At 44.1% G+C, this 26,038-nt stretch overlaps 1 protein-coding gene across 1 annotated transcript in view; it reads left to right on the top strand.

The window, feature by feature from the left end:
- Positions 1-26,038, top strand: part of Cystm1 (cysteine rich transmembrane module containing 1) — a 64,485-nt gene that overhangs the window by 25,923 nt on the left and 12,524 nt on the right. The window lies entirely within an intron of this gene.

The raw sequence follows: 26,038 nt of genomic DNA, 5'->3' as shown, positions 1-26,038 counted from the left end.
TAGCATGTGCAAGGGCCCTGAATTCAATTTCTAGTACCACACATACACACACAAGTTTAAAATTAAAAAGCAAAATTTTATTTAACCTACTTTTGAAATAATTTCAGAGTACAGAAACATTATAAAAATAATCAAATGATTATACCTTTCACTCAGTTTTCCCAAACCTTGAATAACCCCAGTACAATAGCCTTGTCAGGTTCCCCCCAACCCCCGGGTTCAGAGGTCTGGAAATGTCACTTCTGTCCAACTCTTTTGGCCAAACTAGCCATAGCTTTCTTTAGTCTAGATTCTAGGAGATGAGTAGTCTTCCCTCTGGGATTGGTGGGTAGGGGTAGGGTAGATTCACTTTACCAATGGCATGGGGGAGGGGAGATCTTTGGAAACTACCATTACAAGTTCCAGTGAACAGGTGGATTCCTGTTCAGTGAAGCATTATTTATTTTGTACTGGTACTAGGGTTGAACTCTGGGTCTGAGTACTATCTCTTAGCACTTTTGCTCTTAAGTTAGTACTACACCACTGAGCCACTGCTTCACCTCTGGCTTTTGGGGAGAAGTGTCTCATAGGCTTGCCTAGGTTGTCTTGGAACCATGATCTTCATATTCAGTCTCCAGAGTAGCTAGGATTACAGGTATGAACCACCAGTGCCCAGATCTCATTTAAATAACAACTATTTCCAGATTCTTATGAATATACCATAGTAACAGAACTGTTAAAAATCAGTAATTGACTTGGGCAGTGGAAATGGGAAAGACCCAATCAGAAATGTTTATAAGATTCCCATCTCAACCTCACTGTGGTGGTACATGCTTATGATCCCAGTTGTATGGGAGGCATACATAACTTTATAGTCCAGCTTGACTTGGACCAGAAAAAAGCACAAGAAACTGGGCACGGTGACTTACACCTGTAATCCTAGTTACTCAGGAGGCTTAGATCTGAGGATCAGGGTTCAAAGTCAGGCATTAAAGTCCAAGAGACTCTTAGCTCCAATTATTCACTAGAAAACGGGAAGTGGGATTGTGGCTCAGAGGTAGGGCAGTAGTCTTGGGGACAGTGTCCAGACCCTGAGTTCAAGCCTCATGACCACCCCCCTCCCACACACACGACCCTATTTGAAAAATAACTGAAAACAAGAAGTACTGGGAACATAAGTCAAACAGAAGAGTCCCTACCAAGCTACTAGAGCAATGCAAGGTGTTGAGTTTAATCCCTAGTGCTGCCTGCCCCTTCCAAAAGAGTGAGCCATCTGTTTTAAAGAAAAATTCTGAGTTAGCCCATGCTCTTGACTTTCCAACTATCAGTAGAATGCTTGATTAGCATGCATGAAGCTTTGGGTTTGATTCCTCGGTACCACATACACAGGAAAAACCAGAAAACTACTCTTCCTTCCTCCTTCCTTCCTTCCTTCCTTCCTTCCTTCCTTCCTTCCCTCCCTCCCTCCCTCCCTCCCTCCCTCCCTCCCTCCCTCCCTCCCTTCCTCCTCCTCCTCCTCCTCCTCTTCTTCTTCTTCCTCTTCCTCTTCCTTCTCCTTCTCCCTCCTCCTCCTCCTCTTCCTCCTCTCCTCTTCCTCTTCCTCTTTCTCCTCTTCTTCTTCCTCCCCCCTCCTCCTCCATCCTTCTCCCCCCTCCTCCTCCACCTCTTCCACCTCTTCCTCCATCTCCTTCTCATCTTCTCCTTTCTCCTCCCCCTTCCTCCTCCCTCCTCCCCCTCCTCCTCCTCTGCCCCCTCTGCTCCCTCTGCTCCCTCTGCCCCCTCTGCCCCCTCTGCCCCCTCTGCCCCCTCTGCCCCTTCTGCCCCTTCTCCTGTCCTGGGGCTTGAACTCAGAGCCTGGGCACTGTCCTTGACTTTTCTCAAGGCTAGCACTCTACCACTCGAATCATAGCACCACTTCTGGCTTTTTCTGTGTATGTGGTGCCAAGGAATGGAACCTAGGACTTCATGCATGCTTGGTATGCACTCTACCACTAGGCCACACTCCTGGTCCAGGAGCAGAGTTTTTTGTTTTTTGTTTTTTTTAATCACCAGATTAAAATGACTCCCATTTATACCTCAAATCATCAGAAATTACTGTCCAGGTTAATCATCCTTCTAGCCTTGTAATAGAAATCAGTAGTTGATAACTACTCTTTTTGCTCCGTTACATAGAAATGTGCCTTTAGGCCACTATGAGTAGGTTTGATAAGATGAACCCATTTAGAACTGATGACATTGTCCAAAAAGTGATGTATTCTTTACTTGACTTACGTAATTGGCACCCTTCTGTACATCACTTTTATAATAACAATAAAAACGTTTTAAAAAAAAGACAAACCTGGGCTGGGAATTTGGCCTAGTGGTAGAGTGCTTGCCTAACATGCATGAAGACCTGGGTTTGATTCCTCGATTCTACATACATGAGGGGAAAAAGAAACCCAGAAGTGATGCTGAGACTCAAGTAGTAGAGCTCTAGCCTTGAGAAAGTCCAAGGACAGTGCTCAGGCTCTGAGCTCAAGTCCCAGGACTGGCAGCAAACAAAACACCATTTACCATTCCTTACTACATCCCAACAGAAATGTAGAGATGTTTAGTGACTTGTCAGAATCTGTGAATTGTGACTAGAATACTCCTCATTCTAAACTAAGCCCATTTCTTCCTGGGGCTCTGCTGTGGTGATCTAGCACAGATTTTGCAGAAATTCTCCAACATGCATCAAAGAAAACTCTTTTCCATTCCCTTTCTTCCCTGTCTGGGCCACCACCCCACAACAGAAACACATGGAACACCACCCACTAGTTATGCCAGAACACTAGTTTTCTAATAGACAGAGGGAGAATGTGGTAAAGCTGAATTCAAATCTGTTATTAACATAGGAACCTGGGCATGCCTCCCCTTGGAAGTTCCTGAAGGCAGAGGTTTTTCTGTCCTTCATTTCTGTTTACATGGCTCCCAGAACAGTGCTGAGCATGAAGAAGTGGTATGTGCACACACTCATAATTATCTGTATTGTAAGTATTTCCACTAACCCCATTTCTAACAGTGGCTTTGAATTGAGGTAAGGTGTCTGATCATGCACTATTTTCCCTTTGAGAGCTTTCTTTTGCTTTGTAACTCTTGTGAATCTAGAGATTGGGGTCCTAGACAGTTCTTATAGGTTGTGATGGTGATATTTGGCAACATTGTGATTTCAAATGAATTAAGTTATACTTTAGTATAGTCCTTTGGGGTACCCCCATGGGATTCCAAAGGCCTATTGAACTTGGACTCAAGTTACTTAGGAACTACCCAGTGTCCCTGTTAAATAAAGGTCTTTGTAACTTGAGAAAATAGGGAGTGCATTCTTAAGAGGGCCCTTCTGAACCCTTGGCTTAGAGGTTATGGTGAGGTGATAGCGACATTGTCCTTCTGCATACTAGTAGTGTTTCATGGCTGCTTTCATGAGTTAGTGTGAGGACAGAAGGGAAAGAAATTTAATGGTCTGGCTTCTCTGACTAATTGGCCTGAGGTATGGAATTACAGCCTGGCTTGTTTGAACCTTTTATACATTCTTTCATCAGAAACTCCAATTGGCAGTTTTATTGCCTTGGGAAACTTTTCCAGCAGGGACCAGTGCAGTGCTTCCTGTCTTTGCCAGGTGTTAGATAACAGAACGTCCCAGCAAGGACACTGTGTAGTGCCACCAAAAGCTGCATTGACTTAGGATAGGTAGAATTTCTGCAATTCTCTAGACTTCTGCTTCCTTACCTATCTATAAAATTGACATTATAGGACCCTAGTAAAGAATTAATAAAGGTACACATCTTATATAGTTTGAAGTACCTTAGTGGACAATGAAAAGCAATGTTAGTGCCCCACATATTTTCAAATTTTTGTTTGTGCATAGATAGGAATGGGGAAAAACTGGAAGCTCTTAGGAGGAGCCAATAATTGAACATTGCTCGTGTTCTCTGTCCCCACTGGCTTAGGGTAAAAATGATAGCTCCAAAGTCATCTCTCATTTGTAATCATAGTCATGTAACTGGTGTCCTTCCTACTTATACCCTGATTGTGTATTTATTATCCAGATCACTGAAAATAGTGTCTATTTTCACTTGAATGAAAAACTAGTCAATCAGGTGCCAGTGGCTCATGCATTTATTTCTAGCTGCTCTGGAGGCTGAGATCTGAGGATTTATTTTTTTGGCCAGTCCTTGGGCTTGAACTCAGGGCCTGGGCACTGTCCCTGGGCTCCTTTTGCTCAAGACTAACACTCTGCCACTAGAGCCACAGTGCCACTTGTGGTTTTTTTTTTCTGTTTATGTGGTACTGAGGAATCAAACCCCAGGGCTTCATGCTAGGTAAGTACTCTACCACCAAGCCACATCCCAGCCCCAATCTGAGGATCTTAGTTCAAACAAAGTCCAGGAAAGAAAGTCCACAGGACTCTTATCTCCAATTAACCACAAAAAGAAAGAATTAATCCTGGCTCATGTGAAAGAGTACTAGCTAGCCTTGAGTGAAAAAAGCTAAGGGGCAGGGTCCAGGTCTGGAGTTAAGGTTTCTAGTATCAACATCAAAAGCAAGGAACCAACAAGACCCTTGTGTGAGCCAGATCTTAGCTTTCTCATTCCTGCTACTACTGTGCCTACTCAGGCTATGCGAGGTACTCACCAGGCACATTGTCACTCGAGGTCCTTTGCATTTAACATCCTATCCTCAGACTTTTACCTGGCTTACAACCTCATTTTGTTTGGATTGTTGCCTAACTGATAACTGGCCAGTGAAGCCTTCCAATCCCTTCCTCTTCCCAGCCCTCTAATATCTTAGCACCCAAACAGGACCATGTGTCCCTGTGCTTTCATCTTCTCCTTGCCTACCAGTCTATGCTGTGCTGCCTTCATTGACTGCCTTTTCTCTCACTGGGACATAAACTCCATAAAAGCAGGGGCTATTGTGTGTTATGTTCTCTATTGAGTCACAAATACCTGCTGAATGGCTGTCTCCATATCCTATTATCCTTTGGCTATACCAGGGCATCTTGTGTGACATTTTTCTTTCAGGCCATCCCTTGGGTTTCTTTTCTTTATTTCTACATAGAATATAATGAGTTACTGTTGTGTGTCAGGCTCTGCATGGCAGTTAAACCTCTAGGAGGTAAATCCTATTTTAAAAAAGGTAATTGGCTCTAAGTCTGAGCTCTCAGGCATTTTCATAGTAATGCTTGACTTGAAGCTTGCTCTCTACTCATAACTGTCTGTGCCCCAGCTCTAAGGTAAAGTCTCCGTTTTCATTGAGTTCTGCTTCATTGCTGCCTCGCCACTTCGAATCTGGCGGAGGTTCTTTGCGCTTTGTTGTCCCTGGTGCTTTTTCCTTTCTTGCCTCCTAGTTTTCCTTAATTTCTGCTTTCTTAAAGAGTTGGCTATTGTGAAAAATACTTTGAAAAATTACATAAACTGAGGTTTACCCTTGTCTAATTGGTTTAATCTTCCTTCTTTCAAAAATCACTTAGCACATATTCCATGACACCTGTTGGGATCTTCTGATGCTCAAATGGTGTTTGAGGGGCATCTCTTGGAAGTTCCTTTGGCACTTTTGGTCTGTGACAGCATCATTAATTAGACTTGTCAGAAGTATGAAAGCTCATGGTTTCTGACCTAGTCAGTGGATCTGGACATGTGTACTTTTTGTTAGGAGGAGTCACTGAACCTTGGTGACCAGGATCATTTTCTCTGTCCCCCCCCCATTTAGAAGAAAACAAGCTGTTTACAGAATCTTCTTAGAGATTGTGGCCTGAAAGGGGTTGTGGTTTTAACATCAGATGTTTCCGTGTTGTCTCAAAGGCTTCTGTTTTCGTATCCCAGAGAGAACATGGGGCATAGAACTTGCTGATCCTGGGTTTGGAGGGAAATGATTTCTCCTTTCTTAAAATTGGTTTCCCTTTAGGCTGAGATTTTTGCCATTGTTCTGGGCTTCTGTGTGATAGGCAGAGGAAGGATTTAAATATATTTTTTTTTTCTGTTTTCCTTAGTGGTTTCCTATTAGCTTTAGAATAATGACCAGTATTCCAAAGGCCTTGAGGTCCCTTGTAGTCTGGCCCTGTCTCCTGGTTTTGTTTTGACACTTCAGTGTCAAACCAGATGTCCTCTTACAAGGATTTTACAAATGCCATTTTTGTGTGACTTACCCTTCTCTTGGCTCAGTAAAGTTACACCTGAATCCTTTGTATCTCATGCATCTGTCACTTCAGTGACAGAGTGGTACTCTCCCTGCTCTGCTCTGCATGCCTGGAATCAGGCTTTCATCTTTGGCCATCATCTAATTTTTTATTCTTGACATTATTTATAGAATTAAGTGTTTCCTGGGATCATAAAGCCCTATGGCAGACCTTTTTAAATTTAACTGTTTGTGATGACGTTTTTGGGAATGGGGGAAGGAGGGGGGGTAATCTTGATTAGAATATGTTGTAAGCATGTGTGGAGGTATAACACTGAAATCCATTTCTATATAACCAAGCTAATAAAAAAATTTTAAAGATGAAGGTAGGGATGGGAGGGAAAACCTGGAGAGATTGAGAAAGGGGTAACATTGTCCAAAATGAAGTGTGTATTCTACCTGACCTATGTAACTGGAACACCTCTATATATCATCTTTATAATAATAATTTTTTAAAAGATGAACAGTTTAAAATAAGTAGAACACAGGACAGTGAGAAGCATTTCAATTGTTAATCTTTAGGTTGATTTTTCAGGAAAGACTGAAGCACTTTCCTGCCCTCACCTTATTCATTATTGGTTCTGAAATTTGAGCAGGGAATTTATTGTATAAAGGGGCCATATATCTGAATACAGCACTGAAGGTATAGGACCATTCTTGCCTCCACTTGAGCTTTGGTGTACACACACACACACACACACACACACACACACACTCACACTCTCACACTCCTCCCCCTTTCTTACAAACAAGTTCCCTGTAGAGATTTCTCAGCCCTATAACTATTGACACCTGGACCAAAAGTTTTTGTTGTTGTTGTGGAAGTTGTCCTATGTGTTGTATAGTGTTTAACATTGTATCCAAACTCTAGCCATTAAATGTTATCATCTCCTCAGACATGACATCTGAAAATGTCTTCTGGCATTAAGAAATGTTCCCTCGGGTTTAATATCACTATTGCCATAGAGTCTGAAGAGTTAAAAATTTAACTGGGTCATTGCTTTTGAGTCCAGTGAAAGGAAAAGTCTTGTCTAATTAGCTCTATTGCAAATGAAAAATACATGACGTTTTCTGGTAGCCTATCAAAGGAGGTGTTTTGAGAATTTGGGACTGTAAACTGGTCAGGCTTTGCTTCCGAGAGTCTCTGCGATCTGGTGTTAAGAGCCTAGATTTTTTTTTTCAGTGTCTGCTGTAGTTTCTTTATTGAGTTTATTATAATTTAATATCTTTGGTTAAGTTTGTAACTATACATTTAATTTTTTAGGCCACTGCAAATAGTATTGATTACTTGTGTAAGCTTACCTTGCTTTCTTCATGTACGTGGCATATGTGTGTACTGGGACTTGAACCCAGGGCCTCAAGCTCTCATTGAGTATTTTTTTGCTCATGTCTGCCACTATACTATGTCAGCTTTACTTCTAGTTGTGGCATTTTAGTTGGAGATAAAAAGTCAGTTTGTCTCCCTAGGCTAACTTCAGATCTCTTCATCCTCAGATCTCAGTTTTCTGAGCAACAGGGATTAGAGGCCTGAACCATTAGCACACTGCTATTAAGCCTGGATGTTTGATACCATTTCCTATATTAAAACCATTGAAGCTCTGTGGCTGACACCTATAATCCTAGTTACTCAGGAGGCTGAGATCTGAGAATCACAGTTCAAAGCCAGCCCAGGCACAGAACTCCATTCTCCATTTAACCACAAGAACACCAGATGTGGCACGGTGGCTCAAGTGATGGAGCTGAAGAACTCAGGACAGTGCTCAGGCTCTGGGTTCAAGCCCCACAACTGATTTTAAAAAAAAGAATCTCACAGACTTTCCTGCCTGGGCTACTGGCTTTGCACTGAGATCCTCAGATCTCAACCTCCAGAGTAAAATTATAGTTGTGAGCCACTAACACCCTGCTGGTGTGGCGTGTGTGTGTGCACACGCGCGCGCGTGTGTGCGTCCCAGGGCTTGAATTCAGGCTATGCATGCTGTTCTTGAGCCTTGCTGTGCTTCTGGCTTTGTCTGAGTAGTTTATTAGAGATAAGAATCTCACAGACTTCCTTGCCAGGACTGACTTCAAACTACAATCCTCTGATCTCAGCCTGCTGAGTGCCACTGGCACCCAGCTTCAAATTATATTCTTTTTTTTCTTTCTTTCCTTTTTTTTTTTTTTGTGGGTCATGGGGCTTGAACTCTGCGTGGGCATTGTCCCTTAGCTCCTCAGCTCAAGGGTAGGGCGCCCTACCACCCTACCCTTGAGCCAAGTCCCACTTCCCCTTTTCAAGAGGTTAATTGGTGATAAGAGTTTCAAGTCCTGTTGTGCCGGGCTGGCTTTTAACCTTGATCCTCAGATCTCAGCCTTCTGAGTAGCTAGGATTACAGGCGTGAGCCACTGCACCTACTTCAAATTCTATTCTTAATTTTTATCTATTTTGATAGTTTTCCAGTATTAACACAGTTGGCAATGATAAAAGAGGCCTCAGTGAGTAAGAAGTGTTCTCTGGTGACACTCACTTGCAAGTCTCTTAACAAAGAACAGATGAATGTAGCCTTTAGTGAGTGAGTTTAGCACCAGCTTTGGCTCTCACGTCATATTTTGTGCCTATAGGCCTTAAGTTGGTGAGGGCTGCTCAGCTAGCCCTATTAGGAGATGGTTACCCTAGTGATCACACTGTCTCATGGTCCTGTGTTGCGACAGTCTGAGGATGAGGACATTAGCAAAGTACAGACTTCTAAAGATGACCTCATTATTTTTTTCCCTGTTGGGGATAGAAGCATAATCAGCTTTGGTCCCATACTTTATACAGAATACTGTTTTGTCTTTTCAAATGCTTTGGCTTGCACAGCACTCAGAGGTTATGGAGTATGAAAATCTTATTTCCTCAGCTGGCTGGTGGATGTGTCTACTGCCTGCTGCTTGGGAGCAGGTTGGGTTGGCCACACCTAGCTGGCCTAGGATCAGAAGATGCTTTGAAATCTTCACATTGCTTCCAAACTAGTTTGAACATTGTTCCCCTTAGCACCGTTCTGCCTAGGTGAAGCCTGGGTTTTCTGCTTAAATACTACTTACTTGAAAACATAATACATTCCCTCCACCTCTTTCTTGCACAGCTTTCTTTGATTAGCCTGGTACAATGTGAGGACATCAGTTTTGTGGGCAAAAGACAGCTGAGGAAATTGTAAGATATGGGTATGATGGAGTAGGTGAGTGTCAGCAGGATTGGAGTCAAGCATGCTCTGTTGGAACCTCACTGTGCTAAGCTCTGCAGACCAAGTCCAATGCTGCAGGTATCAATGCTAGGAGACACTCAATATGGATGGATCTTCTAGATATACTTTTCAGGTAGAAATGAGGCATTAGATACAGTGGAGAAACCCAAGATCAAAGGCTTGGGCACAGGATGATGTGGCTCTAAACACAGGCAATTGTGTCATCCTCCCTACATAGCTGTCTATGTGGCACAGTTTCCACAGGTACCTAGTGTCATCCTCCCCGTGGTTGGTGTGGTTAGCCACATGGGAAACGTGAGATAGAACCTCTTGATAACTGAGCTTTTTCATTTTCTAAAGCTTCCCTTGGGTTTTCATGTAAGTCACTTTTCAGAGAATTGGCAGCACTCCCCAGAGAGAAGATGCTTTTAAAATTGGAATATGAGGGATGGGAATGTGGCTTAGTGCCTAGCTTGCATGAAGCCCTGGGTTCGATTCCTCAGTACCACATTAACAGAAAAAGCTGGAAGGGGCACTATGTCTCTATTGGTAGAGTGCTAGCCTTGAGCAAAAGAAGCTTAGGGATAGTACCCAGGGCCTGAGTTCAAGCCCCAGGACTGCCCCTCTCCCCCCAAAAAAGGGAGAGGGATATGTCAGTGCAGTTATAATTAGACTACTCAGTGAAGACAGTAAGGATTGCTACCAGCGCTACTGTGTAAGGACAGTGAGAGTTGAGGACCAACTCACCAGAAAAGCTGAGTTTTTCTAAATCCTGCTTTATTCAGCTCTGCTAATACCCCACAGTTGCTGATCCTGGATATACCAGGATGGTTTTCTTTTTTTTTCTTTTTGTGGGTCATGGGGCTTGAACTCAGCCTGGGCGCTGTCCTTGAGCTCTTCAGGTTACTCCTGGGCACGGGGCCCTGTCCCTGAGCTCTTCAACCCAAGGCTACCACCCTACCCTTGAGCCAAGCCCCACTTCCTGTTTTCTAGAGGTAATTTGGAGATAAGAGTCTCAGGTCCTTTTGTGCCCAGGCTGGCTTTGAACCTTGATCCTCAGATCTCAGCCTCTTGAGTAGCTAGGATTACAGGTGTGAGCCACCTGCCTGGTCGAGAAGTATGTTTGTTTTTTTAAACCTTTTTAAAATTAAAATACTATATCTTCCTGGGCTCGGAATGTATTTCAGAACTTAAGATTAGCATGCATAGGGCCAGGGATTTAATCCCTAGCACCACAAAAGAAAATAAAAAATAAAAATAGGGCCGGGAGTTTGGCCTAGTGGTAGAGTGCTTGCCTAGCATGCACAAAGACTAGGGTTCGATTCCTCAGTACCACATACATAGGAAAAAGCCAGAAGTGGTGCTGAGGCTCAAGTGGTAGAGCTCTAGCCTTGAGAAAGTCTAAGGAGCCTGAGCCAAAGAAAAGAAAAAGTAAATAGTACCTATCATTTTCCTTCCACTAGCATTTGTGTGTGTGTGTGTGTGTGTGTGTTTAATGATGCAGCCTGTTTAAATTCATCCTGTGTGTTAACTTTGCCTGGGAAATGTATTTGAAGCTAACATACTTAGACATAAAAGTGTTGGGTACTCTGTTGTTTTGGTTTTTATTTTAAAATCAAGTCTATCCCTGGCTGTATGTTGGCCTCCGAGAACAGGAGGCTTTGGCAGTGGGTATCAGTTTACAGTAAGGTCTACATTTCAAATGTTACTCATGCTGCTGATTTCATGCTGTAGTCCTTCCACACACCCCCCCATGTTTAAATTATTCTTTTAAACATTTCAGTGCAATGTGAAGCTCTACAATATTAGATTGCATTTCTTTTTTTTTTTTTTTTTTTTTTTTGCCAGTACTGGGCTTGAGCTCAGGGCCTGAGTACTGTTCTTGGGCTTTCCTCAAGGCTAGAATTCTACCCTGAGCCACTGCACCACTCTGGCTTTTTCTATGTATGTGGTACCAAGGAATCGAACCCGGGTCTTTGTGCATGGTAGGCAGGCACTCTACCACTATGCCAAACTCCGGCCTAGATTGCATTTCTTTTTATCCTTTTGTTCATTTGGTTTATAGAATGGCAACAATAGCCACAATTTACTGTTTATTTTGTGCTAGGCACTGTGTATTGCTTTTTGAGGAATATCTCATAATCTTAATAGCATTCCTAAGAGCAAGGTGGAGGGACTTATGCTTTACTTCAGTGAGCCATGCTAAGTCTATTAAGCACAACATCTGAGTTTGGTGACCATGCGTCATGAAAGTTAGACCTGGGGATATAGAGCTGAAAAGAATCTTCCTTCCTGCTCTCTTGAGTTGGCTCCACAGGGACAGACCCAGTGAGTGGGTCCAGTGGTTGAGTCACTTCCTTTTCTTCTGCTGTTCTAGTCTTGCCTTGGATCCCTGGAGGAGTGTGTCTCTTCTCTAGGAAATAATTTTCCCTTTTTTTTTGTGCCAATCCTGGGGTTTAAACTCAGTGCATGGGTGTTGTCCTAGAGCCTCTTTGTGTTCAAGGCTAGCATTCTACCAGTTGAGCCACAACACCACTTCTGGCTTTTGCTGAGTAGTTTATTAGTGATAAGAGTCTTGTAGACTTTTCTGCCTGGGCTGGCTTGGAACCACCATCCTCAGATCTCAGCCTTCTGAGTAGCTAGGATTACAGGTGTGAGCCACCTGCACCTGACTTCTAGTTCTTACAGAAAGTGTTTATCAGCCTGAACCAGGAACTTATTGCTCATTACTGTCTCCTTTTCCTTTTGTGCTAGGTTCAGTGGCATTTTCTTCATTGTTCAAAGATGACTTGCATATTCAGGCTAGGATCCCAAGTGGAAAAGAGAAACACATTCCTAGGATTGTCTTGTCTCATCATTGACTCTTTAGACAGCAGAGGCCTTCTAAAACATGGGGAGAGGGTGACAGCCTCTCCCCTACAGCACACATTCACATATTCTTGTTCTAGGCATTATAACCCAAGTTTCTCCTTGGGATCCTAACCATTAGACCCTTTCCTCCTGTTTAAGAACAGAGTAGGGGTGGGGAGAACAGGAGTTTGGCCTAGTGGTAGAGTGCTTGCCTAGCATGCACAAAGACCTGGTTTCGATTCTTCAGTACCACACACATAGAGAAAAGCTGGAAGTGGTGCTGTGGCTCAAGTGGTAGAGCTCTAGCCTTGAGAAAATCACAGGACAGTGCTCAGACCCTGAGATTAAGACCCAGGACTGACAGGAAAAAAAATAAAATAAAATAAAAACAACAGGAATAATCTAAAGTCATTGCCTTAAAGTTAGGGGAAGTTGGGGTTGGGAATTTCCATTAGGCATTAAAGTCTGAACTTGGTATTAGTGTTTCACACCTATAATCCTAGCTACTTAGGAGGCTGAGATTGAGAAGATCATGATTCAAGGTCTGCCTGGACAGAACAAAATCACAAGACCTTTTCTTTCATGCTTGGGCATGGTAGCATGCATCTGTTATCCCAAGCTTCAAGGAAACTGATTTGGAGGATTGAAGTTCCGGACCAGTCCAGGCAGAAATGTAGAAATGTTAGACTCCATTTTAAGGGAAGGAAGGTGGATATGGTAGTTTATGCCTATGATTCCCAGCAGTGGGAGCCTAAAATACACAATCACATTCTGCAAGGGCATACCTGGGCAGGAAGCAAAAGTTTATTTCAAAAATAACCAGCAGAATCAAGGCTAGACATATTTATTGCTCAGAGGTATAGCACTAGCCTTGCAAGTACAAGGCTATCAGTTCAAACTAAAAAAATAAAATAAAATAGTGTTTGTGTTTCCCAAGGCCTCCTACATTCTAGGCACATACTCTACAGCTGAGCCACAACACCACCCCACAAGCAGGTTTTGTTTTTGTTTTTGTTTTTGATCGGCTGTGGGGCTTGAACTCGAGCCTGGGCACTGTCTCAGAGTTCTTCAGCTCAAGGCTACTGCTCTACCCTTTGAGCCATAGTGCCACTTCTGGTTTTTCTAGTGGTAATTGGAGGTAAGAGTCTCACAGATGTTAGTGCCTGGGCTGGCTTTGAACTTCGATCCTCAGATCTCAGCCTCCTAAGTAGCTATGATTACAGGCATGAGCCACTAGCACCCAGCCTTGCCCAGATTTTTTACAGTATAAGATTGGGATTGAGTTATTAATGACAAAAAATGTGTCTTTGCTTGTGACAATACATATATTATGTGTCATTTATGAGGTCAATATTACTGTCTTCCTTCTAGTCTTCAATTAAAACCTTACCCAAGACCCTTTGCCATTGCCCCTTATGTACATACAAAGAAAAGAAAAAAGACCCTCTGCCAGCCTGTGGATAACCATGAACTCCTTAGGGTCATGAGCAGAATGTTCTGGAGCTATAGATCTGAAGGGAAGATTGCAGAAGGGCCCCTGTAGGAAGGGATATTCTGTGCCCTACTCTCCTTGGTCTAGCTGGGCTTAGTTCTGAGCTGCCTTTGTTTGACTCTCTTCCTATGCAGATTGTTCTCTTACGTTGTAAGGTGATGGTCTGATCCCATGGACTGTCCACAGCCCCTTTCTGGAAAAGCTGAGGGTTTGTCAAGATCTTATTTGACCACTGGGTATGGTGGGAGTATAGGCCTGTAAGCTGAGGCAGAAGAATCACAAGGCAGCCTGGAGAACATTGCAAGACATTTTCAACACAACAAGAAAAGAAAAAGAAAATTTGTTAAATTGGAACCCCTTTGTATAACTAAAGATAATTTTGCAATGAAAAAGAGAAAACAAAAAGAGTGACTCATCTTAAGCCCTTGAAACTGATTGGATCTTCATGTCTTTTCTTATTAGTGCATTGTAGTTACTCTGAAGTAATTGTAGTAGCCAGCTAAGTCCATGTCTGCAGCCTGCTTACTAGACAGGCTTGAAAATAGCTTTTCCAATGGAGGTAATGGGTAGAAAGTAAATTGTTTATTCATTCACTTAGTGTCTTTATGCCAGACTTCTGAGTGCCCTTTGCTGGGCCACGGATATAGAGTGATGAGTGGTGTTAGAGCTCTGAGAAGATTTATCCTGGTAAAATTAGGAGCTGAGGAACACAAAGTTCTTTTTTTTTTTTTTTGCCAGTCTTGGGGCTTCAACTCAGGGCCTGAGCACTGTCCTTGGACTTTCTTAAGGCTAGTATTCTACTACTTGAGCCACATCTCTGCTTCTGGCTTTTTCTGTGTATGTGGTACCAAGGAATTGAATTTAGGGCTTTGTGTATGCTAGGAAAGCACTTTTACCACTAGGCCACACTCCTGGCCCTACAAAATTCCTCTTGGAGGTCAAAAGAGAATTTTAAATAGAACCATTCCACTCTTCAGTTATGGGAGAAGAGTAGTGAAAGAGTCTGTAGAAGGTTCTTGGTGATGGCCAGCTCTAGGCTGCTTGTTTGGTGGACACTGTAAAACATGACTACGTTGTTATGAATATGATTTGAAGGCACTTACAGTTGTCACTTGGTAGCCTGGCCATCTATAAAACATTGGACTCAGCAGTGTTTTAGAGAAATGAACACATCTTTTACCCCATCATTGTCTAAAAATATTGCACTTCATTGTATAAAGTGAGGCTGTTTATAGGATCTGCTAGCTTCATGCAATGTCCATGTTGCTTCTAGGTGTCTTGGCTTTTGGGGAGCCAGCTCTGATGTTGGCCTATGGGTCTCTGAATCGGGATAACAATAGCTCACATATACTGAACACTTTCTGTGCAGTAGATATTGAACTAGCTCATTGTCTCTAGAAGAGGTGCATTTTAGGTGAAGAAATTAAAGCTGGAAGAGATTGTTACATCTTAAGGTAACTTTGAGACTGGCCCTAGGCTGCCCATCTCCAGTGCTGTCTGTCTCTTGCTCTGCAGCCTACCAGGTGAGTGGCAGGGTCTGTCTGTACTATGAGGTGGGCAGCATTGCAAACAGCCAAGAGTGTGCCCTAGCTTGAGTGGGATATGAGTTTGCTGAAAGTGCTTCTGCTCTGTCTCCACAGCACTAGCTGTGGTGCAGTAAATAAGCCCAGTACTCTGTAACTGGGCTCCTCTCCGTGAATGGGGAGAAATCAGTTGGTTTCTGGTCTTATTAGCATATTAGAACTGCCAATCTATACTTGTTTTCCACCTAGAACAACAAGAGTTAGCCTATTTAGAAGGAAAGGTAGTCATCGGGCATGATCTTGGACTTTGAATATTCCTCTAGAAACAAGATGGCCAGATTGATAGAGTTAGCCTTGAAGGTAGCTGTCTCCTTGAACTCTCCTTGTCTCCCAGGATAGCAAGCACTCCAGTAGCAGGTCAGACTCTGCTGCCTCCTTTTGTCCCCTGAAGGTGTCTGACCTCACATTTGCCAAATAAGTCTATCTCATTAGGAAAAGTGGGAGTTTTAAGACACTTTGTCATTGACTTTCTGGTCAGAGTTGGCTTGTAGCAGTGCTACAAAATAGTAACAACTGCCATGAATAACTTGGAAGAGCCGGAGCACCCGCAGACAGTTCTTTCCAAATCTGAGAGATGGTGGACAGTGTGATAAGAAAGTAGTAGGGAGGTTTGGGGACCGCCCTTACAAATGACTCTGTGGATTACCTTCTCATGATCATTGAAAAATACCTATTCTGACCCATTTTTCCCCTGAGGGCTCACTGTGTTCTGGGCTCTAAACAGAGGTACATTCAGGAGAGAAAAAAAAATTAAGCCCATGGTAGAGGAAGCAAACAGCCTGGAATGTTTTGCAAATCTGCTGGAGCTGTTAATCAGTAACAAAGGAATCTGGTACGGGTAGAGGCCAGTTGTATGCACACCTAAGATAAAACAAGCTTTATGTTCAGTAAAAATGATATGGCAGTGTTTGCCCTCCTAGAAAATGCGGCAAGTGCTGTTTAAACAAGACTCCTGGGGCCAGCACTCAATATGAGTCAGGCTGACGTTGCCGATAAACAGTAGCCTGTGCCTTTCTGTGCCTGGACACTAATTGGCAAAACCCAGCAGCTTCCTTCTTGGTGATCTCTGCCCATTTGGGCAGGTTCCAAAGTGCCAGCTCCCCTCAGAATAACCTCTCCATTTTTTCCCCCTGTAACCTAATGCCTGAAAACCAAGACAATCATGAGTCTCCTGATTTCTATTTAGACTTCTAAAATCATGGCAGTAGTGACTATTATTTAGTACTATTAGCAAAGAAGTGTTTGTGGTCATTGAATTGCTTTTTATTTCTGTGTCCTTCTCTTTGGCTCTGTTTCCATGATTCCTTGATTCCAAGCATCTTTTCTGCTCCTACATAGGATGTGTAGGTCATGCCTCACCAACCTCATCACTGCTCCACCTAGAGGGGAGTGGGCAGAGGAAGGACAAGGACATCAGGCTGTGATGGAGTTATAAAGACAAGGCTCATCTAAGGTGATGCTTATATCTTGGCAACCCACTCACTAGCCATTGTCCATTTAGCGTTTCTTGTGGCCTTGTGAGGAAGAGAAAGGACAGAACAGTAATGAGATTGAAATGCTCCCCATTTGAGTAATTTGAAAAGACTTGTCCTTATTTTACATTCCAGTTTATTTCTGGTCTTGCCCATGTTGGCATGTGACTGTGCACTTCCTCAGGTAGTTCCTTGTCTCTTCTTTCCAAGTGGTCTGGGCTTCTAAGTCAAGAATGAGGTTTGTTCTTTCTGTAGTTCCCTACAGGTTTGGCTAGGTCAGGAAGACAAGAAGTGAGCATGTGAGAGTAGTGAGGAGATGAACCCGTGAATCGGGGACAGCGGCCCCTTTCTCTTCCAGTGTGGGTACTTGGTGAGAGGTAGCTGGAACAGTCTGGAAGGAGCAGGAAGGGAGGCAGGTGAGCTCATAGGCAGGCAGAATATATTTTGGTTTTTCATGCCCAAGACATGTACCTCGGGCTGGCATCCATCCTGACCTAAAACTAGGGAACTAAAGTGGCTGTGGAACAGAAGTGAGCTACTGGCTTATAGTTTTGCCTGCTCTGAAGCTGAGCTCCAGTGTTTCTCCTCCCCAGGTATGGAGGTGCCCTAGAATCTTCACAAATAATCTCATAAGACTAATGAACTTTTTTTTTTTTTTTTTGCTAATCCTGGGGCTTGAACTCAGGGCCTGAGCACTGTCCTTGGGCTTTCCTCGAGGCTTGTGCTCTACCACTTGGGCCACAGCACCATTTCCGGCTTTTCTGTGTAGGTGGTACTAAGGAATTGAACCCAGGTCTTTTTGTGCATGCTAGACAAGCACTCTACTACCAGGCCATACTCCTGGCCCAAGACTAATAATCTTTTCATCCACTGCTTGATCCTTGTTTCTACCTTCAGGCTATTGAATACATGGGCACCCAAATATCTGCTCAAGTCCCTGCTTTCAGTTCTTTGGAGTAAAGGTTTTTAAAGTACCAGGAACAAAATGTCTTTGAAGATTAGTTGCTGATGAATCACCGTCTCTGCTAGGGCTAGGCTTTCAGACCAAAAGTGAGCTTTACTCACCTTCTAATTTTAGACTTCAGCATAGCTATCACTGGTCACCTGGAGAGTCATACTACATTTGGATATTTGATAGACTTTTGCAACAGGGTGCAATTCTTGTTTTATATTTCACCTTTCATTGAGTACGCTTCATTTGGCCTGTGGAATGCAGCACCCTCAACACTCAGTAGTGGGTGTTAGGGCACTGCTGAGTTTCATCCTCATCTCTCTTGATTTGAGTAGGATAGTCTCTTGTCCCCAGTCTTGGCTCCATTTTGGGACTGGAAACCATGAGCCTTTTGAAGACCCATGTCACTTGTCGTCTACACAGCAGCTTTGTGCAAACATGTAGAATTGTCCCCTGTGTTTTCTGACTCTTCATTTGTTTTTGTTTCATCCAGTTTGTTTACATGCCACATGTAAAATTACTGAATTTATGTGTAAATTTTTCCTTAGGAGAGTAAAATGTATTTCTGAAATACCTTGGTATTTGGATTTTCTACTGGCCTGGTTTTTATAGCACCCACTAAAAAAAAAAACCCTGGGGGATAGTGGACCTTTTGATGATCCAGTGGCACTGTCATAGGCGAGATGTCCATGATCCAGTGTCCTGTATTTGTGAGAAAGTAGGAGCTAGAAATGGTAGGTAATAAAACTCTAGTCTTAACAGGTATGTGCTCATTCTTGGTATTCATTTCTTACTAGAAATTCTCTCAACCCACAAATAAGGCACTTAAACTTTCGCATAGATAAGGACACTAAGAATAATCCTAGTTGCTCAACTGCTAGAGCACCTGCCTAACAGCTTCATGACCATGAGTCCAAGATCTGGAACTACCACCATCAGCAAAAAATACCTTTGTGTTATAGTAAATGTTGACCCACAGCATATTGAAAACCTGGCGTGTAGCCATTGTGAGTAGCACTGCCTGCTATGTCGAGGTTTGGAGTCTTCATGAATATACTAATGCTGTGCCTGTTCAACAGTTCCAATTCATCTCATGCTGTCCTTCCTTGTATCTTGGGCTCTTTGGTGGCAATGGGTTGAGAATATATGTGCCTAGCTCATGGAAGCGCTTGGACTAGTAGTTAGGGCATGTGGAAATGTTTTTGAGATAGTCCTGTTGTTTTGTTTTTGTTTTCTATTGTATTTTTGTTTTTAAGAGTAAAAGGAAAGTGGCATCAATGAACAGTAAATTTTTTTACCCCCAGATACTGAGCAGCATGGTTTGGCTTGGAGTCTTTTTCATCTGAATAATTATGTGGACCCGTCTGCCTCAGTGCCTTACTCCTGTGTTTATTAGGCGATTTTCAAATGATGACTATTAGAAGTGCTGGCTGGAATTCCAAGTGAGAAAGAACTTTGATGGCTGGGAAAGGTCTAGAAGGCTGTTTGGAGCCCACAGGCAATTTGGTCAAGTAAAGCAGAGGAAGAGGAGAAAGATGAGAAAGAATCCCTCTTACTGCTCTGTTCTACTTCAGGGGTGGGCTTTTGCCTTTCCTAATTGCTCCTGTGCATGGCTGCTGGGATAGAGGTAAACAAGTCAGGTAATATTTGTGATCTAAACATTTTCATCTTTGTATCCTCACTTATAAGCATACCATTGATTTTGACAAGTGACAAGGGTAGGCCAAGACAGGGGCAGAGCTAAACTAGGAAGAAAGGAAAGAGTGACAGACATTCGGGTGTGATCTGGATGAGCTGAGGCAGAGACCAGTAACTTCCTAATAGTGCTGTGGCTGTTGCACCATTCCTATTTGAGTTTATTGTGTTATGGAGGAAGAAGGGAAGAGGCCACCAGACTGCTGATGAGATGTCCCTCAGAGAGTCAGGAGTTGGTGGGGAAGGAGTGTGAATAGGAGGCTTTCCCAGGGTTACCTACCTTTGAGCTGGTTTTCTAGCTTCTACTTTGGAGAGGCCTGATAATGTGAGAGAGCTGGATAGTTTGCTGCCCTGAGGCAGGAAAGCCTCCTCAGGCAGGGAAGAGAAGAATGAAGTTATGCAAAGGATATGCCACTTAACCAGTTTCTGGAGGTGAGCTGGCATGTTTGCTCACAGGTGACATTGCCTAGTCAGGATCCTTAGAAGACTGAGGCCTGGCAGGTGGTTTAGGGAGGATAAAGCTCACAGATGAGATTCCTTCCAGGTTGTCCAGATCTTCAATGGATGTGGTGAATTTTTTTTATTGTGACCTGTCAAGGTGCAGGTGTATCTCTGACCCCTGGACAACAGCCACTGGGCTGTCCTCCCAACTACTCCCATGTTTTTTCGAAGAGTTTTGTCTTTATGGTGTTGGGGTTTGAACTCAGAGCCTCATGCGTGCTAAGCAGCCTACCTCTAGCTCCTTCCATGCAGGCTCAGTGTGAACTCCCCGGCCAATAGCTTTGGAAGCTGCTCTGTCCTAGGTCCTGCCTGAGCTTTCCCAAGTCAGGCTTCCCAAAGATACGACTGGTCTCTGAGATTGTGATTAAGCAAAAGACAAGTAACAGGAGGGGGTGTGTGTGTGTGTGTGTGTGTGTGTGTGTGTGTGTGTGTGTGTGTGTGTGTGTGTGTGTGTGTGTATGCATGTATGCCTGTGTACTCTGATTTCCTGTACAGGAGGGTGTGTGTGTGTGTGTACGCATGCATGTATGCCTGTGTACTCTGATTTCCTGTACAGGAGGGTGTGTGTGTGTGTGTACGCATGCATGTATGCCTGTGTACTCTGATTTCCTGTCTCCCACCCAGCATTTTTATATTATTCTGCCATGAATTTATTAGAGATAGAGACTGGCTCTGATTATCCCCTCTCCTTCCCTCATAGTGATTTTGGACACATTCCTCCCCCACACTGGAACTCTGATATCTTCACCTTGGAGTGAAGGGCTAGCTGATTTTGAAGCTGTTTGCTTTTAGGACAGCCTATGGCTTTGCCTCCTGGTCTCTTAGAGTTCAAGTGAATCCATCTTCCTTTCCCTAAGTCTGTTTATAAGATTCCAAGTCTTGCTGGGTATGGTGACATCTGTTTTTTTCAGCACTTGGGAAGCTAAGGCAGGAGCATTCAAAGTTTGAGACCAGCCTGGCTACATAGCAAGATCTTGGCTTGCTATTCAGGAGGAGGAAGGGAAGAAGGAAGGAGGGAGGGAAAAAGGGAGGGTAAGAACCACTGTCCACTCTTCACTCAGTCAGGAGAAGGGCCTTCTTAAAAGATAATAGTCATCTGAATAATTATTAGTAAATTTATGAATGCTTTGTAGTATGCCAAGGACTATGTGAAGAATTTTATATCAGCAACTCTGTAGTGTGCAGATTATAAACAGTATACCTCTTGCAAAGAGTCATAACACATTCAAGGTTATATGGCCAATGAGTAGGTGACTCTACATTTAAATCCAATTTGTTGTATCTTATTCAAGTCCCTATTCTGAAACCATTATGGTACTTCTCACTAACTTGGGGCACAATATCTTTGAGAATTATCAACTGGATTAAGGATATCCTCTGTCAGGAACCAAAGTACCTGATCTTCCTGTCTCCCTCACCACCAACCAGCACACACTTCTGTAACCTCAAGAGGTGAAGGACATGGGGCCGGGAGTTTGGCCTAGTGGTTAAAGTGCTTGCCTAGCATGCATGAAGACCCGGGTTCGATTCCTCGGTACCACATATATAGAAAAAAGCCGGAAGTGGTGCTGAGGCTCAAGTGGTAGAGCTCTAGCCTTGAGAAAGTCCAAGGACAGTGCTCAGGCCCTGAGCTCAAGCCCAGGACTGGCAAAAAAAAAAAAAAAAAAAAAAAAAAAAAAAAAAAGAGGTGAAGGACAAGAAGGTTCGACACCACTCTGTACATTCTGTAATCTAGTTCTGATGCTTTCTACCTGGACATGACATCAAATAATAGGACTCAGCTTGCCCTACTCCCCTAGAGGCCAGTCTCAGGCCCCGAGTTACTTTTGTGGATAGGATAGTGTGGGTACTGAGGCTTGAACTAACCCCTCCTTAGATAATAGTTAATTTGCTTGAGTGGCTTTCAGAACCTAGGGAAATTCTTGCTTATGTTACTGATTTACTACAAAGAATATTACAGTGGCTATAGGTGGAGAGACACATACCATAAGGAATGTAGACAAGAGGGTGTTGTACTTTGATGCCAGGTGTTATTTTGCACCATCCTCCAAAAATTCCATCTACCAAGCAATCTGGTAGTTCCCAGATAGAAGTCCCTTGCATTTGGGGTTTTAATGGAGATTCCATTGTGTAGGCAGGACTGAAGTACGGGGTAGAAAAGGGATTGAGCTGAAGCATATGATCTAATGCTAGCAAACAGGGTGGAGCAACCAAGAGACAAGTGGGCCGCAGCATTCTTCTTGGCATTCTTCTTGGCCTCTCTGTGCAGCATTCCTTCCTCCAGGGTGTGGGACAGACCCCATCTGTAACGAGGAGGGTCTTAAGACCTTGAGCAAGGTAGGTCAGATGATTTCTGTATGGCCAATTCCAAGACAAAAAGATAGGGAATACTTGAGTTTCTATGACCCACCTTGGGGAAAAGAAATTCTAATTTCAGTAGCCTTTCTTGAGGCATTATAAGCCAGGAACCTGGAGTGAAAACTTAAAAGCATCTGGACGGGTGCGGTGGCTCCCATCTACAATCCTAGCTACTCCAGAGGCTGAGATACAAGAGTGGTGGTTCAAAGCCAGCTCAGGCAATAAAAAAGCCAAGAGACTCATCTCCATTTAATCACTAGAAAACAGGAAGTGGGGCAGAGGCTCAAGGGTAGGGCAGAAGCCTTGAGCTGAAGAGCTGAGGGACAGCACCCAGGCCAGAGTTCAAGCCCCATGACTCCCCCCCTCAAAAAACACATGATAATCACATCCTCCTACACATAGTACCAGATGGGGAGCCCTTCCCTGTTTGACTCTGAACTTCCCATCAGCAGAATCTTCTGAGAAGCTACTTACTCTTCCTCCCACCCCTCCCTGCTGTACCTCAGGTCCCTAGGAAGGAGTCTCAAAAGGCTGGGTGGGCAGGTAGGGGTAGAGGTGATATGTGGCATGTCATAGAGTAGGACAGAGGACAGCCTCTCAGATGGCCTTGATGTTCCCCCATCTGTTGGGCTAGCCTGTGCTATGTGCAGAGATGTGCAAATGACACTTTACCACCGCAGTGGGCTTTATAGGTGTTCCAGGAAGGTCTGTCTTTGTTCTCTGATAAGCTGCAAGCAGACTCCTGCCTCCTTGTGGCACAAGCTGGCCTTTACTCACCTTTATAGGCGTTGGATCCTCTGCAGAGGATTTCACAGCAGAATTCACACTTTTCTTTGGATTATAAATTATCCAGCACGTGCCTTCACCCTGTGCATGCATGTATGCAAAATTGGGTTCCTGATTTAGGAAGAGATATTGGCTCTCGCTATGGAAGAGTGTGGGCATAGTCCTGGGGCTTGAACTCAGAGCCTGGGCTCTGAGGTTAACTGGAGATAAGAGTCTCATGGACTTTTTCTGCCCAAGCTGGCTTTAAACTTTGGCCATCAAATCTTAGCTTCCTGGGTAGCTAGGATTGCAGGCATGAATTGTCTGCACTTGGCTTGAGAAGGACTTCTGAAAAGAAATTGGCTCTGTGAGCCAACTCAGGCTTGAAGCAGCCTATCTTGGGCTGCTGATAGATTGAAATATCTTTGTGATCAGAGGAGTTTAAACAGGTCGTGAAAAAGCAAGTATGGTTGGAGCCTGGTTGGTGTTAAGCAAAAGAGTGTCAGGTAGGTAGGGGACAGGAGTCTGCTGTGGAAGAGGCAGGTGACTAGCATGGAAATGATCTTTTTTTTTTTTTTTTTTGCCAGTCCTGGGCTTGAGCTCAGGGCCTGAGCACTGTCCTTGGACTGTCTCAAGGCTAGAGCTCTACCACTTGAGCCTCAGCACCATTTCCAGCTTTTTTTTTTCCTATGTATGTGGTACTGAGGAATCGAACCCGGGTCTTCGTGCATGCTAGGCAAGCACTCTACCACTAGGCCAAACTCCTGGCCCCAGAAATGATCTTTTATAGTGGTTTTTTTTTTCCAAACTGTATAACCCTTTCCAAAGCAATTTCCTCCCCATAAAATGAGAGCACATGGGAGCCAGGCGCCATGGCTCACACCTGTAATCCTAAGTAATCAGGAGGCTGAGATCTGAGGATAAAGGTTCAAACCAGCCCAGTCACAAAAGGACCTGAGACTCTTATCTCCAATTAACCTCTAGAAAACAGGAAGTGGGGCTTGGCTGTAGGGTAGGGTGGTAGCCTTAAGCTGAAGAGCTCAGGGACAGCGCCAAGCCCAGAGTTAAAGCCCCATGACCCCCCCCCCCCAAAAAAAAAATGAGAGCACAATGTGTATGATAGAGTCCACACTGTAAGTGTACTGGAATCAACCCACTGGAGCCCAGTAAAGTTGAAGGAAAGAATGATGAAGGCGCTGGATCTTGGAACAGTAGAAAAGTGTGCTACAAGCTTCAGGCTTCTGAAGGGATGTTTACACTGGGATGTTGGAGCTTCTGAGGAGTTATTTGCAGGACAAAGGAGAGGATAAACTCAGTGACCTTGTCTCCAGTGTGGGAGAGCACTGCTGTTGAGGAGACTCTGGTATTCCTTACCAGGGCACTGCTGAGGTGAGGGGCTGCCACCACGGAGAACGGAGAATGTGGATGTGTTAAGTCCACATGGAGAGGCTCTGCTGAGGATGTAAGCTAAAGAATGTAGGGATCATACTCATGGCAGAAACAGAGTGGGAGGCAAGAACCAGAAGAACCAGACCTGCTCTCTCATGTCTTTGCTCTTTCCCCAGGGCTCCCCTCAGGTCAGCTTCTGGCTCCTGGTCTAAACCCAGAGAGAAGTTTAAGTAAGGGCTGAAGTGAAATTAGTTGGGATTGCTGGAGAGGGAGAAGGATGCCGAAGGACCTGAGGCAGTGCTATTTGGTACCAGGCACAGGCAATGGGGAGGCGCAGGTAACCCAGGGCATTTGCAATGTGGGCTCTGAGCTCTTTGTGGAGAAGAACTTGATGAAGGCTCTTGCTTGCCATCTTTGCCTAGGAGGTCTGTGTTCACCCAGGACTGACAAAGAAATGTGGCCTAGAGGAGTTTGAACTGAGCTTAGATTCTGACTGGGAGGACCTGGGGAGAGGAGCAACTGAGTCAGGCTGAGAGGGGCACACTGGTGGGCTGAGGTGGCCCAGCTTGTAGTGGTGAGTTAGGAGGCACTGTAGTCAGCAAGGAACTCAAGTCCATCAGTGCCGGTGGCCCTGCAGACCCTAGAGTGAGAGGGGAGAGGTCCACCACACCCTACAACCAGACAAGTGCCCTTCTTTCCTACTAACAGCACCCAGCAAGGACTGTGGAGGCCTCGTGTTGCTTTAAGGAAGGAAGTATTGATTCTGGCTAGATGATCACCTTTGAATGTGGCTTTACAATTAGACAAGCCTGGATTTGTGGTACATGCAAATTGAAGATCACTTCTCCTCAACACTGATCTTTAAATTTCTTGTAATCTTTCAGAAATGTATGTTTGTGTTTATGTATGCAAATAAAATGAAAGCACTGCTGCTATATGCCTTGTCTAAATTGTTGACTACAGATTACCTAGTTGTAGTGGCTGCCTGGTGTTTGGTTACATGATCTGCTTTAATTTATTAGCTTATTGGACTCCAGTTGGTAGACATTGGGTTACTGCTACTTTGGGGTTATTTAATATAGCAGCAATCTTATATTTTATAATGCCTGAATTCTGGGACAATGATTTCTATAGGATAAGTTCTGGACACCGATTTTCTGGGGCATAATTTGTTTCTCCTCTCCCCAAACTCACCTTCTAACAGACTCCTCTAGTTCTCCATCTTATGGTGGGTGGGCACTAGCTACACTATAGTAGTAGAACTGCAGGCTGTACTGAGGACTGAGAGTGGGGAAAGCTTCCAGCCAGTGCCTGCCATACCACAGGGTGGGGGTCCTAGATCAGACACTCTGGACATTGCCTGGTTTAAGGAAGTGCCGTTGGATTTCATAGCTTGGAGAAAGAGGTGAGAAGCAGGGATCAGACTCCCTGGTGTGCACTGGAATGGCCCCTGTCCTACCCTCATGGAGCTCACAGCTTAATAGAAACAAGTCTCTATGCAATGTGGTAAGTGCTGCCAGATAGCTGTTGCTCCAAGTCCCCTCTGACTGGGTCTCTCTCTCCCCTGCCCTCCCCTACGTCCCCCCCCCCCCCCACCAGTGTACGTGATA

This window comes from Megascapheus bottae, chromosome 4 (assembly GCF_031878675.1).
Source record: "Megascapheus bottae isolate mThoBot1 chromosome 4, mThoBot2.hap1, whole genome shotgun sequence".
NCBI classification, from domain to species: Eukaryota; Metazoa; Chordata; class Mammalia; order Rodentia; family Geomyidae; genus Megascapheus; species Megascapheus bottae.
This window is presented reverse-complemented; position numbering and strand designations above follow the sequence as displayed.